General features: G+C 45.8%; 1 protein-coding gene across 1 annotated transcript in view; it reads left to right on the plus strand.

Annotated features, from left to right (window-relative positions):
- Positions 1–403: 403 nt before the first annotated feature.
- The window catches only part of BZW1 (basic leucine zipper and W2 domains 1), a 79,076-nt gene continuing 65,729 nt past the window's right edge, over positions 404–13,750 (plus strand). The window contains exon 1 of the mRNA XM_086955226.1: positions 404–790. The gene's annotated coding sequence lies outside the window, so the exon portion shown is untranslated. The remainder of the gene's footprint in view (positions 791–13,750) is intronic.

A 13,750-nucleotide genomic window follows, 5' to 3' on the forward strand; every position in this document is an offset into this window, starting at 1 on the left:
AAAACTATTTTTTATTCAAGCATGCAAAGAAAACAACTGGCTTGGATGAAATACTGACGCATGGAACAGGTACAAGTAAAAACACCAATACTGAGGGCATACACTAGATTTCTTGCTGACAAAAGCGAAGTCAAAAAAGTTAGATTAGAGCTTTCCGACTTAAAATATCTATTGAACCTTGCACAACTCATTATTTTTTCCAACGAAAACAACTGTAGACTGCACGTCTCACTCAATAATGTGTGCAATCCAACATGGGTGCTGTGTTGATGTCACTTGCCCTGGCCCGTGATCAGCTGCGTCGTGACAGCTCAATATTTCTTCTCTGTCTATTACTACAGCAATGGTTCCTCCCATGTCGGATAAATCTGGTGCTCGCCAGGAAGAGGCCTGTGGCGTGATTACGCAATATTTTGGGCATAGTCCATAGCTAAAAAGGGGAGTTAAAGCGCCATTGTAATTTAAATCTTCTGAAGTGGCACTGGCAGCCGCAAATATCAAGTTTTACGTAACTATTTTCAAAAATTACTCCATTTAGTAACTGCTTACAGTGTCACGGACGTGAAGTCTATCGAAAGGCGAATAGGAAGTCTTAACACTTACACCACTGGAGGAATGGACTCACCCAGCTGCATGAACTCTCGCGATGACGCTTTTGCGTGACGTTAATAAGCCTTTTTTCTCCTCTTTCCCTCCTCTCCGGCGTCGCACAGCGTAAAGGGGGGAAGTCCGCACAGTCGTCGCCGCTCAGCCCATTCACGTCGCCCGTTTCTTCTCAGACTTTCATTCGGTGAGTTGTGACCGAGTCCTTGGGTACAGTGAAAGGCATGAGCAAGCTGTTTTGCTTGGATAGGGGCTGTCCGGTCTTTCCTGGTCATAGCGGCACCTTGTCTAGAAGGGTGAAGTATTCCCCCAAAGGCCGGTTATGGTTCTGGCCTATCTTTCCGGTGCTGTGAAGGCTTCAATGTCATTCTTTGGTAGTCGGGAAGGCTTCGGGATCTTTTGTCATGGGGTGGCGGGGCCACATGGATTAATCCTTTACTTTATACCGAAAGACATAGAGTTCTAGTGAGAACATATCCATTGGCCACTCTCATCCGGCTCACGTTTGTCTTTATCGGTCGTTGGAATAAAGATCTCAGTCGGAGAGGTTTTGTACGACCACGACGAGCCGTGTGTCAGAGTGGAGCCCGTGCTTACCCGGAAATGTCATGCGGACTGGACACCGACAAGGTGATTCCAAGACCCCCACTGTCTAAATGAATAGTTAGTACACACTTACGTTAAAAATAATTTTCGGTTTTTGTACAGCAACTGGCGAACTGTATGCATGGACCTTTAAATTTGCCATTCGGCACGTAAATTACTGAATTTTTATTAATCTAATGCCGTGGTTTTCCGACGTTCGTGGTATGTTCTGTCCGCCTGTTACAAAGGCAAGTATTAAGACTTGTGTTTTTACATTCTGCTAAGTGACACGTTCATAAACTCTTGATTTCTTGTACCCTTCTATTTTTGTCCCATGTATTTCGTGTCCTAAAATGAGTGCGTATTAAACGTCTTGTGAATTCACTCTCCAGCTGGCCAGGAAACAAAAGGATTTAATTTGCACGAAATCAGAATATTTGTTTAACTACTGCTCCAGTTTAGCTAATGCAATAGCATCTCAGAAAATATTTTCACTTGACAGCACACCACATTATCTTTCTACAAGAGACGTTTATTAACTTTAAAGATGTGCCAACAGGGATGCCCATTTATGACTTTGCATGTTTTTCAAGTAGAGCAAATGAAGATATGACAGAACATACTGTAGTGAATACCTTCTAATTTGTAAATTCAATAAAGCGTCTGGTTGCTTTGAGACTCAATCGATTTTGTTTTTAAGGCCTGCCTTTCTTCCTTATTTATTGGATAATTACTTCTGCTTCAATGTACCTAGTGCTTTTGATGTGTAGCATGGCTAAGGCTGGTTCTGTGGGGATAAACTGATGTCTTGTTCCAAAGGTGTGCATGATTTAGGAATTTTATTGCCGAGTTCTGTTTTGCTGTGGGGATATTTTACAAAGTTAAATACTAATGAAAAACAATTGCAATATGTCACAGCAGTAGGTACCTGCATGCTAAATTATCATAGAAGCAATGTTCCAGAGTTTCAAAACTAGGTTTGGAAATCTTCCCACACCATAAGTTCAACACAGGATTCTTTGGGGGTAGCTGCTGGTGAAGTGTCTAATTAGAAATGTAAATTGGTCTAATCTTTGTTGCTTTCGTTGTGAGATGAAACTACTAGGGTCCTTCCCTTTCCATTTGTTTGCTAAACATGAGTGATAATAAGTGTTTTGACTGACCCTGAAACATTGATACTATATTTGCTGCTGTTGGCATTCACTCCATAGTGACTGGGGGTTCTGTTTGAAACCTCATCAGGTTGTACTATGACCAGAACTAGTGGAATGACAATACAAATACAATCTTGTTGATGTATAAGCTTCATTTCTACAGCTCATGTCATAAAAGCTATAAACAGCATTTTATATTAAAAAATAAACAGTTCGTAGAGCTGATGTAGATAGATATCAACTCACTGTGGAGATCTAAGGAAAAAACAGCAACCACGGACTCAAATAGCTTTGTTAGCGGTGATTTACTCAGCAAAGAATCGGCACAGTTGCAGATTCTTTGCTGAATAAATCACCGCTAACTAAGCTATTTTGTAGTCCATTGTTGTTGTCGTTTTTTCCTTGGATCTTCACAGTGAATTATTGTTTGGGGGCTCGCCCCCTCACCACGGACCGCCGCCGCAAGAGGCAAGGTCATGGCGATCTCGGTGCACTGAGCATGTTTACTTTAATATCTATCTCAACCAGGGTACAAAATGCAATTTGACAGGTCAGTGAGAAATAAAAAGCATACATTGAACATCTTATAAGTAAGAGGAAGGAAGCATTACAATACTTCCTAGTGTGGTACTCCTGTTGAACTCAAATTGGAATCCCCTGCAAACCTCCTTAGGATATCCAACCCTCTTCTGTGCAACATCATTGAGACTAAGAACAATAAAGTGCACATGCATAACCTATATGTAAAACCTAAATAGCCAGCCTATGAGCCATACTACAGTTGTGTGTGATCGTGTTGCTGAGTGCTGTAGCATTACTTTCTGGGTCTTTCGTCTGATGAGCCACGCCTGACTTAAGAACTCTGCCAAGCAGCACGCAAAAAGTGGGCTAGGGTCTGATCTGAGAATGCGTAGGGCAACCAGATATTCCCATGTACCCAATTGCCGAAAAATCAGTTTTAACCATTTCACGGTCGGAGTTCTGTATGCCTGGCAAGCAAACATAACTTGGGCAACACTTTCTACTGGTGCCTTGCAACATGGTCAGTCCTTTGGTGTTTGATTGTTTGAGTGCCATTTTACTGTTGTCTCAGACAGGTAGTGTGCCAAGCCTAAAATGGATGTATAACATCCTGTCCCGAGGGACCTGAATTAGATCTAACAAAGGGCTCAAAATGTCTGGTCTGTTTGTGAATATAAAATGCTCTAGTTACTCTCCCCAAGTTAGGTTTGCTGAATTCTTGTTCTGCCCATTCCTAGTATAAACATTTGAACACTTATTTTCTAGGTGGGTCCTGCTTGCCTCAATGTGCTTGAAGACCCAGTGCTGACATCATTTTCCTAACGTTGGAGATCCAACCTATGTTGCTGCTGGTGCCTATCCGTATAACCTCTGATGGCTTCTGCATAGGGTAGTAGCTCTGGGGTCCACCTAATATGGGCCCAAAAGAGCAGCGGGTGAAGCCTTGCTATGTCGTCACCCATATCTAGCATAAGGGGAATGTTTTGAGGCAGCACTATTAAACCCTAAGACATTTATGCTTAGATCTGCAGAGATCTTGGGCCTTTTCAAATCCCCAAAGCTCTGCACCGTACAGTGCTGGGCGGACTGCTTTGGAGTCCTAGGGCTGGGGCTACCTGTCTGCTATGTGAAGAACAGTGTTCCCTCCCAAGTGATCCTGCTACTCTCTTATGGCCCATCATCTTTGCTAGGTAAGGTTCCATGACACTTTATCAGTCGGACACCAAGGTAATCAAAGGTGCCAATTCTTTCCAGGGGTGTCCCACCTAGCAAGGGGCTGCCTTTGTAGGACTTGTTGTGGTTAAAGGCCATACATTTGGTTTTTGAGCAATTAATAACCAACCCCCGGATTTCACAGAAGAGTTGAAACCTAATTAAGTAGTCACTGCAACTCTGCTGGGGTCTTTGATACCAGCAGGGTTTCTCCGAACATAGGTTATGTACCTTATCAGCCCCCAGGGTTGGTGCGTCTGCTGGATCTTCTTGCAGAAAGACAACCACTCTATTCATATAAAGGGAGACTAGAGTGGGAGCCAAAGCACACCTGTCAATCTCCTCTGACTGGAATACGCTGATTCAGCAGTCCTTGCATCCCCACCTAATCTGAACGTGGTTCTCTTCATGTAGCCGGACCACCAAGTTAAGAATAAGTGGGGGGTGCCCATGTCTTCATAATTTACTCCTAGGGGCTAAATCAAAGGCAGTCTTTAAAACCATTAATACTAGGTTAAGACTACCCTTGCCAATTACCACTTTCCAGTAGAGAAGTAGGAGCCGAAATGCCTGGTTGGTTGATCCTGTCCTCGCCCTACAGCCGGCCTGATACTGTGATAAGATGGCATTGTCGTCTGCCTACAGCTGAATCGTTTACAGCGGAAGTCTGCTGAAGACCTTCTGTAGGGAATCGATCAGGCCTATGGGCCTGTAGTTTGAGGGATCATCTCTAGCTCCATTTTTATAAATCTGGACCACCTCTGCTCCTTTCTACAACCAAGGAACTGGAGCGCCATTAGCTATTGCATTTGCCAGCTAAGAATGTCTGCAAGAAATAAATCTCCAGGAATGCTGTCTGGTCCTGCTGCTTTGGACGGCATTATTCTACCTAGTGCTTTCTCTATCTCACCCAGGGTAAAAAGCTGGTCATCCAAGTGATGCCTGTATAACTCGGCCGCTTCTGCTGAGGGCGCGACATCAGGAATGGAGTAGACCTTCCAGAAGTGGTCGTACCATTCCTGGCCAGTAATGTAGTTGGGGGTGAATGTGTTCCTGACTTGCTAACCCAGGTGACTAGGGTCCAAAATAACTTAGCATCCTTGGCTGCGCTTGCTTCCTTGAGTTGCTGCCTGCGGGATTCATCTCATGCTAACTTTTCCAAGTGCAAAGCAGCCATGTAGCACTTCTTGGCAGTTTTAATCAAGGGGCAATTCTTATCTTTAATTGCTGCTGCTAGGCGTAAATCGCTCATGCTTACAGTCTTGTGTACCACAAATGGGCCTCTTTTGATGGCATACTGGTCTTATGGTCTGGCCTGGGAGCTAAATTAAATATGCGATAAGTGTCAAAGGTGCGAGAATTAAAAATAGCTACCCAAAGCCTTGCGCTCAAGTATACCTACTGCCAGGTCATGCTGTATGTCTGATCTTAGATTCTTGCAGTGCTACCTTCCGCCTTTTTAAGGATTTGTTGATATTCGAGGGGATGATCTCCCTAGTATGGATCTGGTGTGAGCTGCTCAAGGAATAGTAGAGATTCCCACAAATGACTCCTGCTTGAACAGAGGATTGTAATCCCTTTCTGTAGTGGTGCCCACACATGTCAATCAAGTCTTCCCAGAGCCTCACATCAAGGAGGATGTAATCCATGTGGGACGGGCAGCCAACTCTATTGCACGTATTCACGCCCTGCGTATACGAGTGTTCTGCCGTTTACTGCCCTCAACCTGAACTTCATTAAGGGCTTTAAGTTGGAGCGCCATCTGTATCCATCTTTTGACTGGGGGTAGGTTTTAAGGAGGGGACAGCCCACTTGGGGCAGTCATCCTCGATGCCTAGCACATCTTCCAATAGAGTAATGGTAGGTGAGGGTCTACCCCTTTAGTCCCCCCTCACATAAACATTGAACAAGTGGATGGGGACCATGGTGGGGCATGTGGTGATTACGGGTAGGCTGCAAATGAGCTCCTAGCGCAGGGATGCCAAGCTGAGGAGGTGAGCCGGTCTACAGTAATGATTTAACTTGAGATGTTGAGGCACTCCGCCATGGATGTCATTGTCCCTATTTCAGCCCTGAGCGTATTAATACGTTGGTGGGTGTACTGGAGTTCTAAATTTGATGCTGATGCGATTTGAATCGGCAATCACAAAAGAAGACTGGGGAGTGTCTTCCATAGGCTCATCGGAAAGGTCCAAAAAAGGAGTGAACCTGTAACACAAGACTTAGCAGGTCCTAGCTGCAGAGTGATGTTGCTAGGGATGTCGTGGGAATTAATAGAGGTTCGGTGAACCCTCGCAGTCAGATAATGCTTCCTAGTTGTGTCTAAGGGTCCCTTTAGATAGTGTTGGGATGGTGGGTGAACGTTTTGGGCAAGAGATTCGGGGGGGGGGGCGTGGGGGGTTGGGTTGGTCAGAAGGGTTGCGTGTTGAGGGGGCTGATTCATCTTCAAGAATCAGAACAAGAAAGAGCTGTGCCGTTCCTCAGAAGGAGAAAGGTTTTAGTCACGCTATGTAGGTGCCACTGGTCTTGGTAAGATCAGTTAGGCATCCATTTTGTTGGATGTAATGCCCTCACACTCCCTTGCAGGTGTCCTGCTTCATCATCTGGGCTGCTCCTCGTTGGGTCGGCGGCGCAATACCCAACGGGCTCACCTCAAGGAGGGGCTCTTTACCGGAGTTCATTTTTCAAAAGCCGTTTGGTGAAGTGCGGGTGTGGGGCCAGGGGTGTGTAGACTTGGGAGTGAGTTAAAATAAGGCTGGGAGTACCTATAAATCTTTTTATTCTGGGGGTATCATGCCTTAATTAAAATGTGAAAATTAGCACTTGGCGGAATTTGATGTTCCTGTTTCAGTGCTGGTTAGTATTTGTAGTGGACAACATTTTTCTCGCATCTGTAAGATCGCTAGCGATTCTTCAGGACCTTAAACTATTAATTTGAATTTGTCTACACTAGAGGACCTAGGTAAGTGTCCAGTAGGTTGGTTTAGGTATCACAAGAAGAAAAGTACTAATTGTGTTCAACGGTCTGTGATGGGCTGGATCTTCCTATAGTGCTGAGAGGCATATAAAAACAGGTGTAGGTTTACAGCCCAGTCTATTGTGACTTGCATACATTTCTCCTGGACACACTTGATGAAGTGAGACTAGCGTGTGCAGTGCTTTAAAAGTGATTAAAAACAGATGTCCTCAGTGAGGTAGTCGTGTGCTGCATGCCCATGTGGAGAATGAAGCATAGCAATCAGTGGTAAAAAGGAGGTATTGGACTCGTCTATTCTGCAAAAGACCAAGGCATCAACAGTACTTGCGGTCTGCACAATGGTGGAGGCTTCCATCAAGTTTTGGCTGTATGTAAAGTGAATCATTTGTCAAGTGATCTTGGTTGATCTGGATTATCAGATCAATCTGGCTGTAAAGGTTCCTAGTTATTACTTCCATGACTACTTGTTTATCATTTTCCTTGTTTGTCTCTGATTCTTTGGGTGTTAATAGAGATTAGACAACTCTTTGCGATGGTCATAATGGCCATATTGCTAACGCTTTTCCTTCTGTAATCTCAATCAACCGCCCTCAAGGGATAATTCAGCAATGTGTGTAAAGTAAAACTCGACTGTGTATACACGTCTCACTTTGTTAGTAGCGGTGGCTATTGTAGGTTGTGTATATCTTTCTTCTACCTGTAACGGTTAGTTTGGTTGTATTGTTGCAGCTTAGTTTTCTAAAGTTAAAACCGACCATCTTCAAGGGATATTATCACAAGGTGTGCAAAGTAAACCTAGGCGGTGTTAGTACATTCCTCGATAGTGATCATAGTGGGTTGCCTGTGCATGTGTGTATGATCTTTCTCTTGCCCCTGGTTAAGTGTAAAGCGCTGAAATAATCCTTCGCTCTGTTCCCATGTTTAGTATGCTATCAATCTGGGTGAGAACTCTATGGCGGTATATAAAAAGGTTATATCGCTGGACTTAACCTTATGTAGTTGATTACGTATACCTATTAGCAACCCGTAGTGGTTAGTGTGGTAGTGTCGCTACAGGTTTTTCATATATAGCCACCTTCTCGGTCCTGGTTATGTGTAGTGATTACATAAGCTTCAGCCCTGTTCCCTTGTTCACAGCGCTGTCACTCAGTTGGTACTCAATGGCTGTAAATACTGGTCGTAACGCTACAACTAAAACAATCTAGGGACGCGAAGCCCGCCCTGCGGTGCGCTTGCTTAAAACGTAATGAGCCTTGAAGAGGCCAAATTGTGCTGACTCCCCCCCCCCCCCCCCCCCCCCCCCCCCCCCTACAAAAAATATTAACAATCACATTAGGAACAGTCAGGGCTTGTATATATTACTCACAATTTGCACCTCATGTGCTCACCGATGGGACCAACCCCACGCCGCCAGGTCCAGGAGGTGTCTTCCCAGTGCGGCCATCTTGCTTATGTGTACGCTCCCTTGTCATGTGACTAGGGTTGTTTCATTGTGGCAGTCATGTGGTTTATGATCCACAGTGGGCAGCCATGATGGAATGGTATCTAGCACTGTAGAATCATCTTCCTTTGATTACAACAAGGGTAATTTAGGGTTATAATGGTAGCATGTTACTTAGCCCTTATGTTTGCCGGTTAGTAAATGCAATATCCCTTTAGACAGTTTGTTGAATTAAATTGTGGACGGCTTCTCTACTGAAAGCTGTCATGTAGGCGCTCACTTAATGTCTTCTATTAAACCCTAATCAGTGGGCGGACATGCCTAAGTGGTGTCCGGTGCTGCTGTAATGCCTTCTTTCAACAGTGCTTGATTGGTGTGCAGTGGTATTCCCTCAGGCCACATGATTTTGGTACAAATGTCCGTTTTTTAACCTACTATTGTTGGCCATGTAGGCGGCAAGGGGTATGTTATTTGGCTGTAGTCATGGAAAATATCTTCATAATTATGTTGTAGTAAATGTGTGAAAAAATATTGACATCTTCAAAAATGCCTTCACACTTGCTAATCAGGTTATCAATGTAATCTAGAACGCAATTGCTGCCTGCGTGTTTTGTGTTTTTTTATTAAAAAAAAAATTGGGGCGGTGGTTGCCCACCCCCAATGCCCTCCATAGTTTTTTCTCCTCCCCAGTCCTTGAAAATGGACCAAGGCAGATGAATATCAGCCCAACACTTTTTATACCCATATTAACGCAGTGCAGTGGTAATAGAGCAAACACTTTGTTCAACAAGTAGCCTACACAATCACGGTCAGTGGGCTTTAGCCCTGTAACTGAGTAGGAAGGAGTTGGGGCTAGGCAAGGGGATTAATTCTCCAAACGGTACAAAGCGGTGGGTGCCCAAATAACTTCTCTCCAATACTTGGGACAAGAAAAGAGCTGCCACAAGAAGACTAATTGGGCCGAGGCAGGGCACAGAGGCGGAATAAGAGCAAACGACCAGTGTCAAAGGTCCATAACAGTTACATAAAAAGTGTGAACAGGCAGTCTGTTTGCTTGGAATCAAAGTACAGGTCCAGACCTTGCCCAAGCTACAGGCAGCAAAGCGTTGGAGAGATGGCCCTGCCCTGCCTCGCCTCTTTCTGGCAAAGACTGTCCCAGCCATGGAGCGTGGTCTACTGTGCTGCGAAATGGCCGCTCTGTGAGTGAGCTCCGCCTGCCAGGACTTAATCCTTTAATAATCCTTGAAATGGAGAGCTGCTGAGGCGCGTGTTAACAATCCTCTGGTGGTGGAGCTTCTGAGGTCCCTGGTGCTCAAGCAGGCTCCAGGACTGAGTTGTGAGACCAGCTGCTGGAGGTCTGACAATCCTCACCTCCTGCTGTGGCTGGGCTGCCCTGGAAATCGAGCCCACGGCTGCTACTGGCCCTCCTCCTGAGGTGAAGCTGTGATAACCCTGTTTACATCGCACCAGCAGCTTTAAGGCTTAGCCGAAGCCTACTGGGATGCGGAGAGTTATGGTGCACCAAGGTGCTGTGTGCAGGGACCCGACCCGAGACGTGCTGTCCTGGAAGCCACTGCCGCCATCTTGGGTCCGCGATATCAGATGCTGGAGATTAGTTGCGGTTGGGACTACTGGGACATTTGAGATGTGCGGACTCCCGCTGCTGACTACACTGGCGCTGCAGACCTGCTGTGGGTGAGTGCAACAGTGCGGGCGCCTGGAGAGGCAGGAAGAGCTAAACGCGGGGAGTCAGTCGTTTTAGCAGCAGCCATGAGCACCCACTGTCCCTGCTATTGGGTTAATCCACGATTTTGGAGCCACGATACTTGTCGCCAGAGATCAGATACGGATGGGACGTTTGGCAAGCGCTTGCAACCACTGCTGACTACACGGGCGCTGTAGACTTGCTGTGTGTGTGTGCCAATACGGGGTGCATGTATAGGTGGGAAGAGCCCAACGTGTTGAGTCTGCCACTTTGTCAGCTGCCCGGGGTACCCACTGCCCATACAGAAGATCACCCCTGCTAACAGCCGGGCAGTTAGAGGTGCTTGCGACGCGAGTGCTGGCAAGGCTACTGGCTTGAAACCTTGCTTTTGCTGAGCTATGTAGTGGCCAAGGTGCGGCAACCTCAGCCAGGCAAGTTTGAATCTTTACTGGTCACAAGAAGATCATTAAAAGTTCTTTGCCATATCTCTACCAGTTTCTCCAATCCCAAAACGGGAAAATTTTGATCTGGGCTACTCAAAGGATGGGGTTTTTTTTTTTTTTTTTTTTTTTTTTTACCATTGCATTTGCCACACTAGCCATTAATTGCATATGCTGCAGGTTTTAAACGAATTAGCTCAAAGTTCCTGAACATTGCAACACAAGTTGCTGCACAGTTGAAGGCCCTTGACTAAGATGAGTGGTCACCTTTCTGCGGCATATTGCTATATATGGGCGTTAAATTGGTACTGAGGTGAAACCTATGCCCAGACTATAAAGTGTAAAAATTATGTAGTACTATCCAATTATGTACTGCATAATGTGCCTTTTTTCTTGCCCCATTATGTACTGCATAATGTGCCTTTACTTGCCCCATAATTTAGTCAGCTCTTCCACATGACTTGGTCTTCCTAATTCCAGTAGCCCAGCATTAGCTAAAGAGTGCCACTCCTGTCAATCACACCACTATTTAAAAACATGTAGACTGTGGAGCACCTTACCCAGTGCTCAGTTTGTAATGAAATAAGCACCAGGCCCACTTCTTTCTTTTTCTCTAGGTTTAGCCCAGTCACTTTTTAGGTAGTTATTTATAACTCTAAACCTATTGAGGCTAACTCGAAACCTATTGGGGGCTAAACTAAGAGCTAAACTAACTTCTCAAAAAATGCAGATTTCCAGAAGTGCATGTGTCCCGTGCATGCGCTTCTTTCCGCCTGCCTCGCATCACCACATCAAAGCCAGCCATCTGTTGCTTCCCCCAGCGTGGTGCCGCCAGCAGCTTCACTTCAAGGGGTTCCGCTCCGCCCCCTGCTGCATCAAAGGCTTATTTTATGTGTCACGAATTTGCAAACGAGGGCTGGTGTTCGTTGTTTTTTGTTAACTTGCACAGACCTCTGTACAACTGTTTTTGCAGGGTATGGCGGCCTGTTACAGACAACCAAAGAAACGGGCCTCACTGATTCATAAATTAAACCCTGGACTAGTAGACTTGTCAATGTATAACCACCACGGTGTTTAATCAAAATGAACTACGAATGTGCACTTTAGTTACTCTCTCAATGGGTAATTATAGCCGCATCGTATATGTCTGTTTTGCAATGTCTAATCTTGTCTACTGTTTGTGGTAATCTGTGACCCTATTCTGGATTTAAGGTCAAATCTAGCAGGTTAATTGAACAAGTACATTTTCGACAAACAGAGCAGTTGGTTATACTCCCAATTACCTGGTGAAACTTTAAAATAACCCTATCTGTGTCTTGTCAATTAAAGACTCGTAATATCCTCGGTAATATAAATCCTTTGCATGAAAATCGCTTAGTACCACAGCTTTTTCTAAAGTATACCAGAGTACGATTGGTCTAACGGCTAGAGTCTCGGCAAGGACTCTGAACATGCTGTGATTCTGGGCAAATCACAAAATTTTCCTGTGCCTAACAAAAATGAATGTACCCTCATGTAATGCAACTGGTGCTATGTAAAGCGCTCTGTTAATATAAAGGGTTAACAGTTACTTTTTTGAGTGACTCGTACTCCCCGTGCGTCTGAACTGCCACCCACCTTGAGGGGCCCCCTCCTTTCCCGAAGGAGAGTATGCTCTGCCCCTGCCTGTGCAAACCAGCTCCGGCTTCCCTTGCATCTCACTGTGTAAACCACTCCTACCGCCCCAGACAGTGTCACCCCCCCCCCCCCCATATCCCCCCCCCCCCCCTACAAGAAATGAGTCATTCCTGTAACTGGCCTTGGAACGATTAAAGGCGGAGTGCTAGGTAAACTTTCGCCGTCCCGCCCCTACAGACCAGATTTGAGGGACCGCCCAATGGCTCATAGCCAGCCCACCCCATTCTCCTTATCTGAAAATTCCTTCTCTTGGAGGGTCTCGTCCCCCGGCTCCCCCCTCCCTTTAGCCCTGTAACTAGACCTGTCACTGCCTCTTCCTGTCGCTCCTTCTCTTTAAACCTTCTGTGATACTTCTAATCCTTCAGATAGTTACATGTCCGTGGGCCGAGCCCGGCAAAACATCCATCCTCTGCCATTTCCCAGTATTTGCGCATAGCTGATTTGCATTGATAACGCCCCCACCCTACACACTTTAAAGCCACATCTTGTACATTTGCAACTTTTTCTGTTTGTATCTTTTATGTAACACATGTAATCCACAGTCCTTATGTTTTGCAACTGGTTCTTATGTAAAGTACTCTGACACCTTCAGGTAAAGTTTGCGCTATATAAAATCGCATTAAATAAAATACCCTGTGTAACCCCTTCCCCATCACCCATCCTCTCGAACGTTGCTCCACTCCTGCTGCCGATTAACGTGGGGGGGTGGTAATGGGGGGCCCTGTGGGAGGGGGGTGCTGTCAGTCCTCCATGCGCACTGCAGGTTCAGCGGAATTGTATGTACTCTATGCCCAACTGTAATAACACCCCTCCACAGGCGGCGCCTGACCCCCCCGCTTATGTCTCTTGGGCGCCCGTGGGCACCGCAGTGACAAGGAATTGTAACTTGTCTAACAGGCCTCAGAAGGATGAAGACCGGGCCTCGAACCGCTGCTTGAATTTCATTGTTAATTTTAATGCAGATTCATATAGCGCAAATTCGACCAGAGTGTACTGGAGCGCTGGTTACGTTACACAAGGACACATTCACTTATTTTTAGGTCTCGCCTATTAATCCTGCCAGGGATAATGGGACTAGAGTATAGAGGCCAAACCAAGGTCTGAAACCCTCGCGGATTAGGCAGAGTGCATGTGCACGCGCTTGCCGTTTGCTCCCCGAGCCGCCTCGCATCATCGCATTAATCAGCCCTCATCGCATTAATCAGCCCTCCTCCAAAGACTTGTTTTTCTCGTGGCACTCGTGCTTTCACTCGCTCCCTTTCTCCTTCCACCCAGCATGGCTGTCTTGCTGCCCCCACCCCACATCCCTCCCCACCATCACCGCTGGCTAAAATAAAGTAGGCTCCTTTCAGCATTTAAAAAAAGTTTTGAATCTGTGCTTCAGCAAACCTGCATCAGCCCCCTCAGCTCGTATTACCCACTCCCTCCCTATTC

Source organism: Lissotriton vulgaris, chromosome 2_1 (assembly GCF_964263255.1).
Source record: "Lissotriton vulgaris chromosome 2_1, aLisVul1.2, whole genome shotgun sequence".
In the NCBI taxonomy this organism is placed as follows: Eukaryota; Metazoa; Chordata; class Amphibia; order Caudata; family Salamandridae; genus Lissotriton; species Lissotriton vulgaris.